The 13,804-nt window shown below is 42.7% G+C and overlaps 1 pseudogene; it reads right to left on the reverse strand.

Annotated features, from left to right (window-relative positions):
• Positions 1-2,224: 2,224 nt before the first annotated feature.
• The window catches only part of LOC119659007, a 46,644-nt pseudogene continuing 35,064 nt past the window's right edge, over positions 2,225-13,804 (reverse strand).

A 13,804-nucleotide genomic window follows, 5' to 3' on the forward strand; every position in this document is an offset into this window, starting at 1 on the left:
TAGTTAGATATGGTGCGACATTAACACATTTAGCGCCAATCCCAAAAACCAGGTGTATTCGTTCAGGGCGGCACTGTTTTTAATAAGCACACCTCCAGGCCTTCTCTTCCTTCGCTTACCTCGCAGAACCGACAACCGCGCTTTGGCGACAATTCCTACCTCCGTATTTGTTTCTTGCTTCAGATGGAACTGACAACCCTCGAGATGAGGAGTCGACTGCTTTGGGCCACCTTCATTCTGTAACATTTTCTTCAACATTACAGCAATTCCGGGAGTCTGTATTGCTAAACTCTTGACTTCTAAGTATTTAAGCGCTGGTTGCAAATGTATGATGTCTGCGTGTTTGGTGATGAAAACTACCTTGCGAGCGCTTGACCAGCGTCTTGTAGCCAAGATCTGGTTTAAAAAATTACCACGTTTGTGAGGATCTTGATTTCCTTAATGTCCTGTGCCAGACAGCAATCCCAAAATTCCATCGTACATTATTATCCACAAGTGAGGCCCGGGGACCGATCCTTGAAGAATCCTTTAGGTTGCTTGATGCTTTTCCGGCCCGTGATTCGATGGTAGCATAATAGCCTCGGTGAAATCCTTTGACTATACGCACCAGATATTTGGGAGCACCTAATTTGGCTGAAGAATCAATAATTTTGCTATACTTCGCACAAATAAAGGCGTTTCTCACATCGAGATTAACTACCACGCAAAACATATGGTCTTTCATTGCTGCCTCCGCAATTTTCGCCGCGGTAGTGATCGCATTAACAATATATCTCCCATTTAGGAGTCTAAGGTGCCTATCTAAGAGACCACTCTCCCTTTTTGTGAACGGCATTTCAAAAATTGTGTGGAAAGATGGAGTCAACGTAGCTTTTAACTATTGTCCATTATGTAGAGACTTTTCGTTTTTCTATAGAAGTTTGCTTATTTGATTTCTGTGCTGACCTGCCTTCTTGGCTTTGTTGTATACGTATGCAAAGTAGTTCCATACACAAAAACATCGAACTTTTCTTCATAAACGGTTGTTTTCAGGTGGCAAGTGCTCCATGAACTTCTAGGCAAAGAGTATGAATCCGACAGTAGGCCTTCGTTGTCCCAAAAGAAGAGCTGTTTCCTACAAAAACTTGTTTACTAAAAGTCAGATTCTTTCTTTTAGCCAGGCTCCAGGGAAGTAAAACGATTCACAACATTTCGACTCATTGTTGTGTATTGTCACCCACGATCGTTACTTTATTGATCGGTGCTGTATTTCAATCATTCTATTCGAAGCTGGGTAATACTTTTTGTTATGGATCTTCTTGCAACCTACCATCCTTTCCAGTGCCTTGAGGTGAAGTGTTGAGTTTCAGGCTCAGCATTCATACCAGTAGATGCGAGGCCTATTTAACACCTCTACCGTAATTAAGGGGTATGGCGCCCGAGAGGAGCTCTGCCCGCGATACAACCACAGTGAAACTCCCACAAGGGGCCAACCGAAAATAACCGGGTCGAGAGCATACCCATCAGGAATTCTCTAAGAGTATATGCTTCCTCTCCTAGACACACATTTCACGTAGTCATATATGACCCGACCTTCCCCGTATTCGTTCGTGCGTGAGCAACGCTTCTACCACCAAATTGAGGTCATCCAACAGTTCGTTAATCATCATGTTCCAAATAAAAGGACCTATTGGTAATCACAACGAACAACAAAGTTTTTCACATGCATTAAACCGTCGTCGGTGCACCTGCCAGTTCGGAAGCCATACTACCTATCAGACATCAGATTAGATGATTTCACCCGCAATCGCTGAACCATAATTCTCTCCAGGAACTTGTCAAGGTCTGAAAGAAGAGATATGGTCATGTACGACCGAGAATTCCTCTTATCCGCCTCTGGCGACTTCAGGAACACAACCACTGTGACAGTCTTCCAGAAAGCAGGGAAATATCCTTCCCGTAGACAACAATCACCAGACCAGGGCAAAAGATGCTCGTTGACTAGCATTGTAAAAAAAAATTGCCACGACCTCGCTTTGAATATTCGGGCTGATAATAGGATTCCTTTTCTTCTTTCATAAGTTATCAAATTTTTGCTGATAAAAGTGGCTTAAAATTATCGAAGCTGGATTATAGCTCTGCTGTAAAACTTCCTTACCTTCTGATTGGGTCTTGTATTAAGCATCCCCAAAGAAAATAATCCTAGCAAGGGGCCTCCGACTACTCCAAAAATGGTTAAGGCAGCTTAGAGAATACCACCGAGAAGTTGTGCTGCAAGTATAGCCAAAATAAGTTAACTAAGAAATACAATCAAGTCTCAACTTACCCAAAAACGCCATGCCAATACAAAGGAAACTATAAATACAAGCCAGAATTTTTGAGGCTCTTGTATTCTGTTTTTCAGTAAAGGTTTGACCTTTAATTTTTTTGTACGTTGGCTACAGTAAGTAGATAATAAAGTTGTGATTAACATGTGTTCGCTTTTTGTGGTAGTTTCCCAACTTACCCTGACATAATCTTGTAATGTTACCGCCGCTAAGGAATTCAATGCAGCGGAGATTGTTGAAAGACTTGCCGCGAATATTCCGGACACTACCAATCCTGCTAGTCTAACGATGTGGCCCATGAAATCGATGACAAACAGTGGGAAAACCTAGTTATTTTCTGGTTAATGTATCTACTGAAACTATGGTGTAACTAGTCATACCTGGTCCCTTAAAGTGATCCTGCTTTCTAATACCGGATCACAATCCTTGTACATGTAGTAGATCGCAAGTCCACTGAGTGATGTACTCAAACTTAGGAGGCTTAGAATAGGAAGATTGAGCCACAGTGTCTTTGGTGCTTCCTTGATATTTCTGGTGGTCTGCATGCGTTGTACCTGGACCTGATTTACGCCGTACAAGGATTAGTTGGTTACAGTACCGCCAATAATCAGAGCCCACCAGGTGTGACGTGTTGTTGGATCGGGATCAAAGCTGTAAAATTAAATTGAAACTCTGTTTCTATCCGCAGTTAATATTTGGAGTTTTCGCAACTTACTTCAAGAAATCAATTCGTCCACCACACTCAGCTTCATGCCATATATCCCCAAGGCCGTCTGCATGGATTGCTGCCACCACGATCACACTGAAGGCTGCGATGAACATAAGTAATGATTGGAATAAATCGATGAAAACGATAGCTTTCATTCCACCAATTGTTGAGTAGAATGTACAGACAAAGCCTAAAAGTGTAGGAATTCGGTGTTTAGAATTGAGCCAGATGGATAGTTCGTTTGAGTAGATTCGGGCGACTGAAAGGAAGAGTATATTTTTCCTTCCCTTCGATATTTGATTTTCGTTTTTTTTTTGTTTAGGGATTGAGGAGTTTTAAGTCCGCATCCACTTGATGTCGAACCGGATCAGATATTGTCTTCCATTTGTAGTCAAGCCTAAAATTGATAGACTACTAGCTACTAGCTTTGTACTGATGAAGGGGGTAAGTGGCTCCCGAAATATATATCTACACTGTAAAATAAAAATTTTAGTTTGGGGTAAGTTACTGGCCTATCAAACATATTTATGGCCACAAAAAACTGTTAGGAGTGGAAGAACCCAGGGACCGAAAAGTTAGACAGGGGACAAAAGGGCAAAAATGATCCGTCTACAAATGATAATTTCCAAAGGCATAACGAGAGGTCCTATGTTGTTATCCTTAGAAATGCGATTGCCGATCTGTAGCTTGCACACTATATTGTGAACAGTGCCATGCGAACCTAGAAAGGGAATGTCTGTTATTAGTGCGGAGCGATGGGTTATATGGTAGAGGGCATGAGGAAAATCTATGTTGGATTCAGAACTCTGTTATTAGCTTGTCGGTAGAGTCAACACTTAAACTGATTTCTGCAGAACCAGGAGAGCAACTATCCATGAAGAGATCCTTTGGGTTCCTCGAATAAGCTTTCTGCAGTCAGCGGTGAGGGAGGGCCATTCCAATTGTGAACTTGATGTGTGTAAGGTGCCGATTAGATACTACACCCAGAGTGACGCCAGGATATCTTCTTCAACATTGGAGACGAAGCAATCAGCACTAAGCCCCCCGGGGCTTTTAGAAGAAGATGATAAATCGAAAGAAGCTATGACGGGGAAAGTGATGAAATTATTCGAATGTGCAATCGAGGTATGTGACATTAGCGTACCAACACGACGTTTGTTCCAGAGCAGGAAATGCTTCAAGTAGGAAATTGAGATACTGAAATCGTTCTGCCTCCGAGTAAGAAAATTCTTCCGAAGGACTATAGGGGGGGTTGGATCAAGAATATCGTGTTTTACAAAGTGGATTATACAGGAGAGCAAGCTGCATCAAAATATGTCTTAAGCCGAACACGAACGAAAAGCGTGGGGCATTTTGTGCCAAATTATTATAAACAAAGCATGTAGGGAATTATCAAAAGTTACCTGCCGCCGACTTTTTTTGAAGATAATCAAAAACTTTATTTCCCTAACTAGAGGAGAATTAACCTCAGGTTCTAGTTTAACGTGACATTTTCTCGCCCAATGGAAATAGAGAAGTTGGCTTTACTACTACTTTACTTCAAATTGCACTATTTATTTTTCATGCGATATCGGAAAGGTTTATATCCCATTTGTCGAGGAAGCAGGTGATTTATCAGAGCGCCATCATGGATTTCGCCGAGTGATGCGAAAACGGGGGCTATTGATTTGGCTTCGGTAGGTGATGCATGCCAATGCCGCTGAAATTATAAAAAATACTTTTAATTCAGCTAACTTCAGCCTATTGTAAACAACCCGCTCGAAAAGTTTGCCGAAGCTGTTTAATAGACATATAGCCCTGTAAGACGAGGACCCCCGAAGGCTTTGAAATTAGCGCCAGCTTCTATTTCTTCCGCTTCTTCCGAAAGATCCGTTCTTGGAACTACGTCGTAAATGTGTGAGCGAATCAATTTGGAACTCTTTTGATGGGCACTACCAGAGCTTTATTCGGAATGCCGTCTAAGCCTGCTGCTTTATTTCCAACAATTTCCTGCGCAGCCCCCTGGATTTCTTCTCTAATTCAACTTTGGGGATTTCATCGGAATGTCTCTCAACAGAGGGAGGTTTAATTCACTGTGGGAAAAGAGTACTAACTATATCTCGTAGCAAATCAGGGTTGGTGATCGGCGGTGATAGTTGACAACACCTCCCACTTGTTTGCAAACCTCTTAAAAAATTCAATTTTCTTCCAAATTGCGACATTCTTCAATTTTTGAATACCACCAGAAGTTAGGCATTCATTTCTTGTATAGCCTGGCGTGCTGTGAAAGGGTAACAGATTCTCTGTATCCTTTCAGCAAGCTGCTTCAACTTTTCCACTATGTTTCCCATCGGTATCAGTTGCTGCAATAGTACTTCTTCGAAGATTTATCGGTGTGTCACACGCACTTTTCTCAGAAACGGTTAAACCTGCTGACACAAATTTGGTCTACGATCAAGTTTTACGATTGTTTTTTACATTAGTTTTGAAATGGTCACTTATTTCCCGGGCCATTCTCAAGAACTATTAACCAGCAAACGGAAGGGAAAGGGATTGTGGAAGAGGAGGGGATTTATGAACGGTGTGACTCGGCTGAAGGATCATATTACGCGTGAAAGTAACGACCTGTGCAGCGGATTACTCTCTCGAAAAGACGCTTATCACACTTATTCCTATAAGGATTTGTAGGTCAATTCCTACAGTGGTGGAGCTCTCTTTCCCCAGACACCAACCAACCAACTAATGGGTTAGTATATGACAGACACCTCTTTCGATGCGTGATGTTTTGGAGACTTTGTACAGGATCTGGTTGGATCTTCTTCCTACTATCGTCATTTTTGAATATGACAGGACAATAACGGAGGTTCTGTCGTTCATTGAGGTGTAGTCATTTGATAAGGAAAGATATCGGGCCAGAAAATGAAACCGCAAGTGATTAGAGGAGTAGTTTTTGTTTAAATTTTACTTGAGATTGCTGCCCCTCTGCAAAACTAAAGAATAGCTTGCAGTGGTATGGATGAATGTGAAGGATGTTTTCTAGCTTATAAACGGGTCCGTTTTGCGAAAGGCTAAAATTTATAACTTTGATACAGGAGCCTAATTCATGAACTGCGTTCATTTAGGAACAGGTCAGAGGGCTTGAGTTGCCTGAGTGCAATGCATCGGCGAAAGATAAAAATAACCGAGTCAAAGAAGGCGTGGTAAGGGGGGAGGAGAGGTTCGTTTTTGGACGTGAAATCGGGGGGTTATAAGGCTTCATCCTGCTGACTTGTTGGTGAAATTTCCGCGCCTGGTGCGGTGCTGCCTATACTTTTCGACTTCACAGACTTGCTGGTTCTTCCATGCTTCCTTTTACCGTTTGTGAAACTGCTACTCCGCTCGACGGAGTTCGTGATAAATCTCCTCAGCACATGTGGAATACATTTTCATGCATATTAATATTCTTCAAGTAGTTGTGAAGATCATTTGTCTGTGCTTAATTTCCAGGACCTCTGTTGACTGCAGTTATAGCGGCATCCATTTCGACCTTATAGATGTTGCGGAGGGCTGTGCATGGTTTCAGTGTTAACTCTCACCTGATTGTCAGAGGGGATTCTAGATGGTGTTGTTATTCGAGTCCGTAACACTATGCCAACGAGATAGTGATCCGAGTCTATGTTGGGCCCTATATGTTCATTAAGGCTGAAAAGTGGCGGTTAACACGCGCTCAATTTGGTTGAAAGTGGCCCTGTCCCTTTCCAGTGCATCACTTTCAAAGCTATTACATCAGCCTTATATTGGGACAGGGTATCGGCTAGCTGCTGAGCAGCATTCGGTCTGTATAGGGGCGTATGTTCCATGAGAAAACGCCCAAATCGTTGTTGCTTTTTCGTTGCCGGGTCTGTCGTTGTAAAACCCATCCTGTCCAAGGCTTCACTTTCCGCCCTGGGACCTATACTACCCTTTGACCGCCCTTGACCGCCACTGTCAGAGCTTCATTCGGAATGCCGTCTAACCCTGCGGCGTTAACTTCGACAATCTTCTTCCCAGCCTCCAGGATTTCCTCATCAGGGTCTATCTGAGCAGATATATGTAGATGGTTGCCTTTCATCCCTTGGTGGGGTATAGCGCCTCAGCCGCACCTTCACGCCATCGCTCGCGGTTACCTGAAATGCACGACTTCCCGAGACGCTCGCACTCCTCTATTGTTTTGCGCTAAGTGCCCTTGAGGAGACCCACTCGTCAGCCATCTTCGGAGAGGATATTGCACATGGCAAGCCCGCAATGCAATTGTCGCCCCGTAATGTGTCACCTATCTCCTGCCACTTCCGTCTTTCTGTCACATCGCGTACGATTGCCAAGCCTTGCGCTGACCAAGGTCATCATTTGCAATAGTGACAGCCCACGGTACTCCAATGATACGACGCAGATAGGTATTGACGAAAGCTTGGAATCTTTGAGTAACAGTGGACTTCACTTTTCATGTGCGAAACCCATATAGCAACACAGACAGAACACTAGCATAGAACAATCTCAACTTGATATTGGTGCTGAAATAACTGCATTTCCAGATTTTAGAGAGGTCAGCGAAAGGGGATCTAGTGCCGTTAATGCGTCAGGCATCATCTACTTAGATGCCGTTGTGGGCAGAAATCAAGTTTCCTAAATATTCATACTGATCGACACTTTCGATGCTCTGCCCATTAATCCAGAAAGGAAGGGGTTTGGTTGGTGTTTATCTTCAATGCTACTCTGCTTGCATCTCTTTCCAAATCCATAGTCACTCTCGGATTCCCAAGATTTTCGTACGAGTGGAAGCAACATCTACAGTAACTGCAGGTGCAGCGATAAATTATTCTGCGGGGAGATTGTTAAGCTCAGCGGCTTACCCCGTTTGAGTGCATTGATGGCCGAAATAATTTATATTGTGCTTGAAGGAACACCCCGTAGCTGCATGTTGCGGTGACTAGCCATTTCATCTACAAGAGGAGTAACCTCAACCGATGTGTTACGGTTGAGAACCGTGGTGAAGCGTCCTTTGAATCTTTTCACTTATTCGTCATCGTGAATGAGATTTCCATCATTGATGTTTTCCGCAGAACCATCGAAAGATTTGCGACCACATGCAAGCTTTTTCGTGATATGGGGTACAGTTCTGAAATCATCGCGATCTGCGTCATCTTTCGCTTCACTGACCAGCGCAATAGCATCCCCCCCCCCCATCTTTCACCAAATATAGTCATGTGGGACATCAAATTGGTTTTGAAAGGAGGGCTCGCAGAGGCTTCAAAGTGGTCACTTATTTGAAGCGCTCATTTCTAGAAACTACCAAACCGCAAACGGATTGGAAAGGAATTGGGAAGGCAAGCGTGTGGGAATTGATTCGAGCAGATGAGGTTTTCCTCGCTGGTCTCAATCCCTAGACACTCCGCAACTAATATGTTAGGGTGTGACAGACACCTCTCAAGGAATCTCATCGCGTATCCATTTAGGAAGACTTCCAAAGACTTCGGATGCATGTGTTTTGGAATCTTTATACAGAATCTAGTTGAATACTTCGTAATATCGCTATTTCTGAATATGGCAGAGGATCTCCCTTCCATTGAGGCGTGTCCACTCAACTTGATAAGAAAGTGTCCGACCACCCAAGTGATTAGAGTTAACTGCTTTCAGAAAATCTTGACTTTTGATGGAGGGGCTTATTAAAGTAGAGTATGGGGTACAGTGACTAGAAGGCGCCATTTGAGGATTTTTAAGGAGAAGGTTGAAATTTAGAAAAGTGTTTTTGTACCGGTAGTGGAACTTGTTTTCATAGAGGAGAGCACTATCGCTTTGGCGAAGTTAGGCCACTTGCGTTAGTTGATGGGGTGGTCCCGTGCCCCACAATTTATGCACTTTAAATTTTCATTCGGCATCTTTGGATACTTACCTGGCCCGTGTGTGCTATCACATTTGACGCATCATTACTGAAGGTGGCAGTTTGGTGTCGCGTAGTCGATCCGTTGACAGTTTTCACACTCTGATATCTGCTTTTTCGTAATCTGCCCGAAGCGGGCCAAGGTGCAGTTTATCGCTTTCAATGAGATGAGATCATCTATCTGGAAAGTGGTGTCTTAACACGGACTCAACCTGTCAACACGCCCTTAATGTGACCGAGGGTTTCACGCAAGAGACCCCTTGCATTTTCAGATCCCGAGGCATCTGCTGTGGCTAGCAAATGCGATTCAGATCACGAATAATGAGCGATGGGTTTTCTGTAATGGGAGAGTATACGTGAAGAACTTCACCTTGTTCTGCACGAGAACACTTTTCAGTCCTGATTTAACGACAGCATTAGAAACGTTAGTCTGATAACCTTGAAATTCTTCGCGAACTTAACAATAACTATGGGAGGAATGTGACTTACGGTTTGACCCAAGGCAAAAGCAACTCATAAGACGCTGCCACCCCTCTACCCTGGGAGTACCAAGGCCGAAGTGGCTCCCAGCTGATATTTGCTTTTTTATATATGTAAATTTAAAAAACACGACATATGTATGAATTATAACCAGAACAAAAACCGCACAGACGATGGAAGTAAGCTGCTTCCCTCCGGTCTGTGATCAACTGGATGGCAGGTTTAGGACTCCCTCAATTTCCTAAACACAATGAGAGGAATTATAGTACCCAACTGTTTCATCCGAAGTACCTATGATTGATATTTGGGAGGCACTGGCGTCTACTACTTGAACCGTCGATCTTCTTCTGTCATTAGTTTGATTTTCTCAGCGTCGTTACCTTTATTTGCCAAATGCTTGCGGCGAGAATCTTCCTGCTGAAAGAATGTTAAAACTTCGTTCTTCGCAATTGGGTTCAATAAGAACACCTTGTCCGTGTTGATAGACTATTGTATATTTATTGGCTATATTTCATCAAATCAAATCGAATGCACACTGGCCCCGCGCCTGTGGTCCAGAATTTTGCGAATCTGAGAGCGTCCTTCCCAGGCAGCAATGTCTGGTTTCAAAAGGTCTACCAAGGTTTTCATATCTTCGATCTTCAAGGGCAGTAAAAAATTCGCAGCAAAAATTAAGCAAAATTGTTATGCGCAAACTAGAAAATTGGGATCCCTAAGTTTTGATTTGCCATAGAACCTGGTTTATACTTGAAGCATAATTGTGTCCATGTATATATCGTCGTCATTTACCCGTTGGTGGAGTATAGCGCGTCAACCACACCCCCATACCCCACGCCTGTATTCCTTCTCTACTGTTCTGGTTAAAATGCTCCTAGGGCGATCTAGCCTCCCTTTGTCTCTGGTGCGGATGAAGTTGTCGGCAACGCTCTAGGATAACGTTCCAAGACGTGGCTGACTACGGAAACGTGGAAGCGGATCAATAAACTTCGAGGTGGTCGTAAGCTTTCCGATAATCCTGTAGGGAATGTTGATGGCAAACTTCTCATCCACGACGATGAGTAGTTGAAACGGTAGAAAGAGGTTCAATACCGAGCATTCGGCGAAGTTCTCCTCGTAAATAATATCATAACCGTCACAATGCGGATACGGACTGCGTTTATAAGCAGAAATAAAATTATCTTTGCCATCATTGCACTCAAATGGAGTAAAGCCGCAGGTCTTGACGGTCTTCCTATGGGACTTTTCCATGCATTCATCAGTCTTTGCAGAGTTGCTACCTCAACTCATTCGTAAATGTTGGGAATCTTTCTCAGTGAGTAGAGGAGAAAAAATTTTGTCAATGTTCCGAAGAAGGGCATTCATCCTGAGTTCTACTACCGGGGAGATGTTCACGTATTTCCTGCTGTCGCGAAGATACTAGCTAAAGTCATCTCAGAACACATCAGGGAACACCTCGATAGCTCCATGGAGAAAGAGCAGTCTAATTTCCGCTCTTGACCCTTTTGTACTGAAATGAGGCTGACAGCAGCACACACATCCATGATGTAAACAGGATTCGAACTCGGAACATAAGATTGAAACGGTGGCGCTCAACTTTCTCAGCCATTCAATACAGAAAGGACTTTTTCAATATTCCTGAAATTGGACTTTTCTAAATGATGACGAAAATGGCATCTTTCCGGTCAAGAAAGGAAATCAGGAATTGCTTTTCCTACATCGATATCACTATGTTTGGGTCTCCGTACGATGTGATTCTGGACTTTGTACCTACGGATGCATCAAACTTGCTTGGTGGTACTACTAATACCGAAGTTCTCATCTTCGACGATCTGACCTCAAATTTCTCTGGTGCCTGTGATGTGATCTGGATGCACAAATCTCATGTCTCCTTGAATCTGCGAAAACGAACCTATTCCAGTCAAAATCACAATGTACATCTTCCATCGTGAAAATTCGATTTTAAATATTCAAAGGAAAACAAGGCTCCTCTAGAATCGATGGGCTGCGGCCCTGTTAGGTTTACAGGAAGCTCGCCGATTGACACAAAACCATGAAAGATAGGCGCGATGTATGGAAGTAGCAGAAAAGAATCAAATTGTAGCCTACAGCGGAACAATCGGAAACTCATAATTGTAGTTTCTAAAGTATCGAATTAAAACTGTACGAGCTCCTGAAATACGCAAGTTCCTCCTTCATCGAACAATACTCAAACACATTACCTCCATCCCTCCGAAAAATTGTAAATCCATCGACATTGAAGGCAAAAGACAGATTGTAATCAAAATTCAACAAATTAAGAAAACACAGACATCACCTTTTTATCGTTATCGAGTCGTTGATGTCGATACTGATACTGATGATGGGGGATCTGGTCTGGGGTCATCCGTTGAGTAGCAGCTATCGCTTGGAAGGGCACGCAGGATAGCTTAGAATGGTTCTCTTTAAAATATGTATGTATTCAATTATTTTGCCTTTTGCAAGTAAATAAGACTGCGAATAAGTAGTAAATTAAAATTTAAATTTATGCTGTTCCCTGAGATGTTGTTACATGTGCTTGGCCGGCGATTTTGGCAGGTGGTATCTTGAGTTAAATTGACATACATGCAGTATGTAGGATGTAACTTAGGAAGTCTGATGTCGTTGACAATTCAAATCCTTGTACAAATTTAAAGAGCTATTTAACGTACAGAAAAGGGTGGGCATAGAGAGCCTCTGGAACATTGAAAATGGGCCTAACATACTGTGTTACTTTTTCTAGCTCCCTGGCTGATTTGATTATGTTTAGGATTTCCACATGGAGCAAGCTTTAACTTTGATTAAAATGCATCTTCTTGAGATTCTATTGCTCAGTAATGTAGGTCTAGGCTACTCTCATGGCGCTCAGCCCCTGTTCTCCTACGTTATCTGACCTTTGCCAATCTCACGTTCAGTTGAATGGAGTGGGATAATCTTGAATTGAAATATCGCTCAAGGCATTGTCAATCAGCTACGACTCCTGCTTTCGAGCAGTTCACTCATCGCAACTTGATTTCCATACCTCCGGTGGTTTTTAACTAGTAATTGGTTCACATTACCATTTTCAATGTCCTTTTAATGTTTCCCGGGCAGCCGTGACACTTTAACTTTGACCAAAACCATGGCAAAAACCAAGCCTTGTTACCTAATTGTCCAGAATTTCTTTTCAACTTTTACTCTCGTCCGACAACCATAAATTCTTTCTGGTCGTAGTTTCTTTTTGCAGTCGGCAGGTTGGTAATAATAAAAAAATATTTCTCAGGGTAATAAAAATGTCGGCAGACAGATAAAACGGCCCCCGCAGCATAAAAACAGGATGCCTTGTACAAAAAAGTAAAAATTTCCCACACGGTGGATTCCCTTTTTTGCTTGATTGTGGTTTTTTCCTTTGGGGCTCTAGCGTAAGAACTCATCTCGTGTTATGTGTGGAAGATGGAAGTTGCAACCGTAGGGCCATAAATCGCATGGGGAATAAAATTTTCAAGTTATTAGGATTAAAAGCATGGGTGGAATATGGAGCGGAGAGAGCGGACTAGTATTTGAGTATTTGATTTAAATGTTAGTCATTGACTCGGCTGCTTGATTGACTTTAAGTGAACTTTATTTATGTTTTTGTGGAATTAAGCACAGAATAAGTTTGGTTTTGACACGTCCGCTTTATTTCATCTTTTTCAATTGAAAATATTTACTAGGAATGAAGACAACCGTATCCTATTGCTCTGAAAGTCTCAAGATAAATAGAAACGTAAGATGCAAATCAATAATGTCAGATTTAATCACACGTGACATGGCTATCATATTATTCACCGTAAATACTGTAATGATTGGGGCTCCACTGAAGTGTTCCGGCGGCACACGTTTCTTTGCTAGCCAGGCTCAATATTTGTCAGTGGACCTTCATCGTCAATTTTGCAAAATTTTAAGGCCTTTGGGATAGCTCTTCCCTTTAGGTCGACTCCGGCCAACCAGGATGATTTTCAGATTATCGCTCAATCACATGGGTCATTACAGTACATATAATAATGAGGGAGTCAAAAATAGGGACTAACGGTTTCGTCCAGGGCAGAGGCAACTCAACAGACACTAACTCACTTCTGCCCTGGGAGCAACCTGACCGAAGGTGGCAACAGGTTGAAACGCTCCTTTATATGTATAGCTTAGGCTCATACTACGCACCCTTGTCATGTTTTTGAGAATATATGAAGGAGTGTTTTCCACATGTTGCCACTTTCGGTCAGGCTGCTCCTAGGGTAGAAGGAGTTGCCTCTGCCCTGAACGTTATTTCCTATTTTTCAATGCTTGGGTGCTATGTTCCAAACGAAGGGTCCGTGGACCAAAAAACCTAAGAGTAAGTTGCTCTTCAATTAGTCCGGTCCAACATCAAGTGGATGTGAACTTAGGATCCCTCATTATTGCAAA

This window comes from Hermetia illucens, chromosome 6 (assembly GCF_905115235.1).
Source record: "Hermetia illucens chromosome 6, iHerIll2.2.curated.20191125, whole genome shotgun sequence".
Classification (NCBI taxonomy): domain Eukaryota; kingdom Metazoa; phylum Arthropoda; class Insecta; order Diptera; family Stratiomyidae; genus Hermetia; species Hermetia illucens.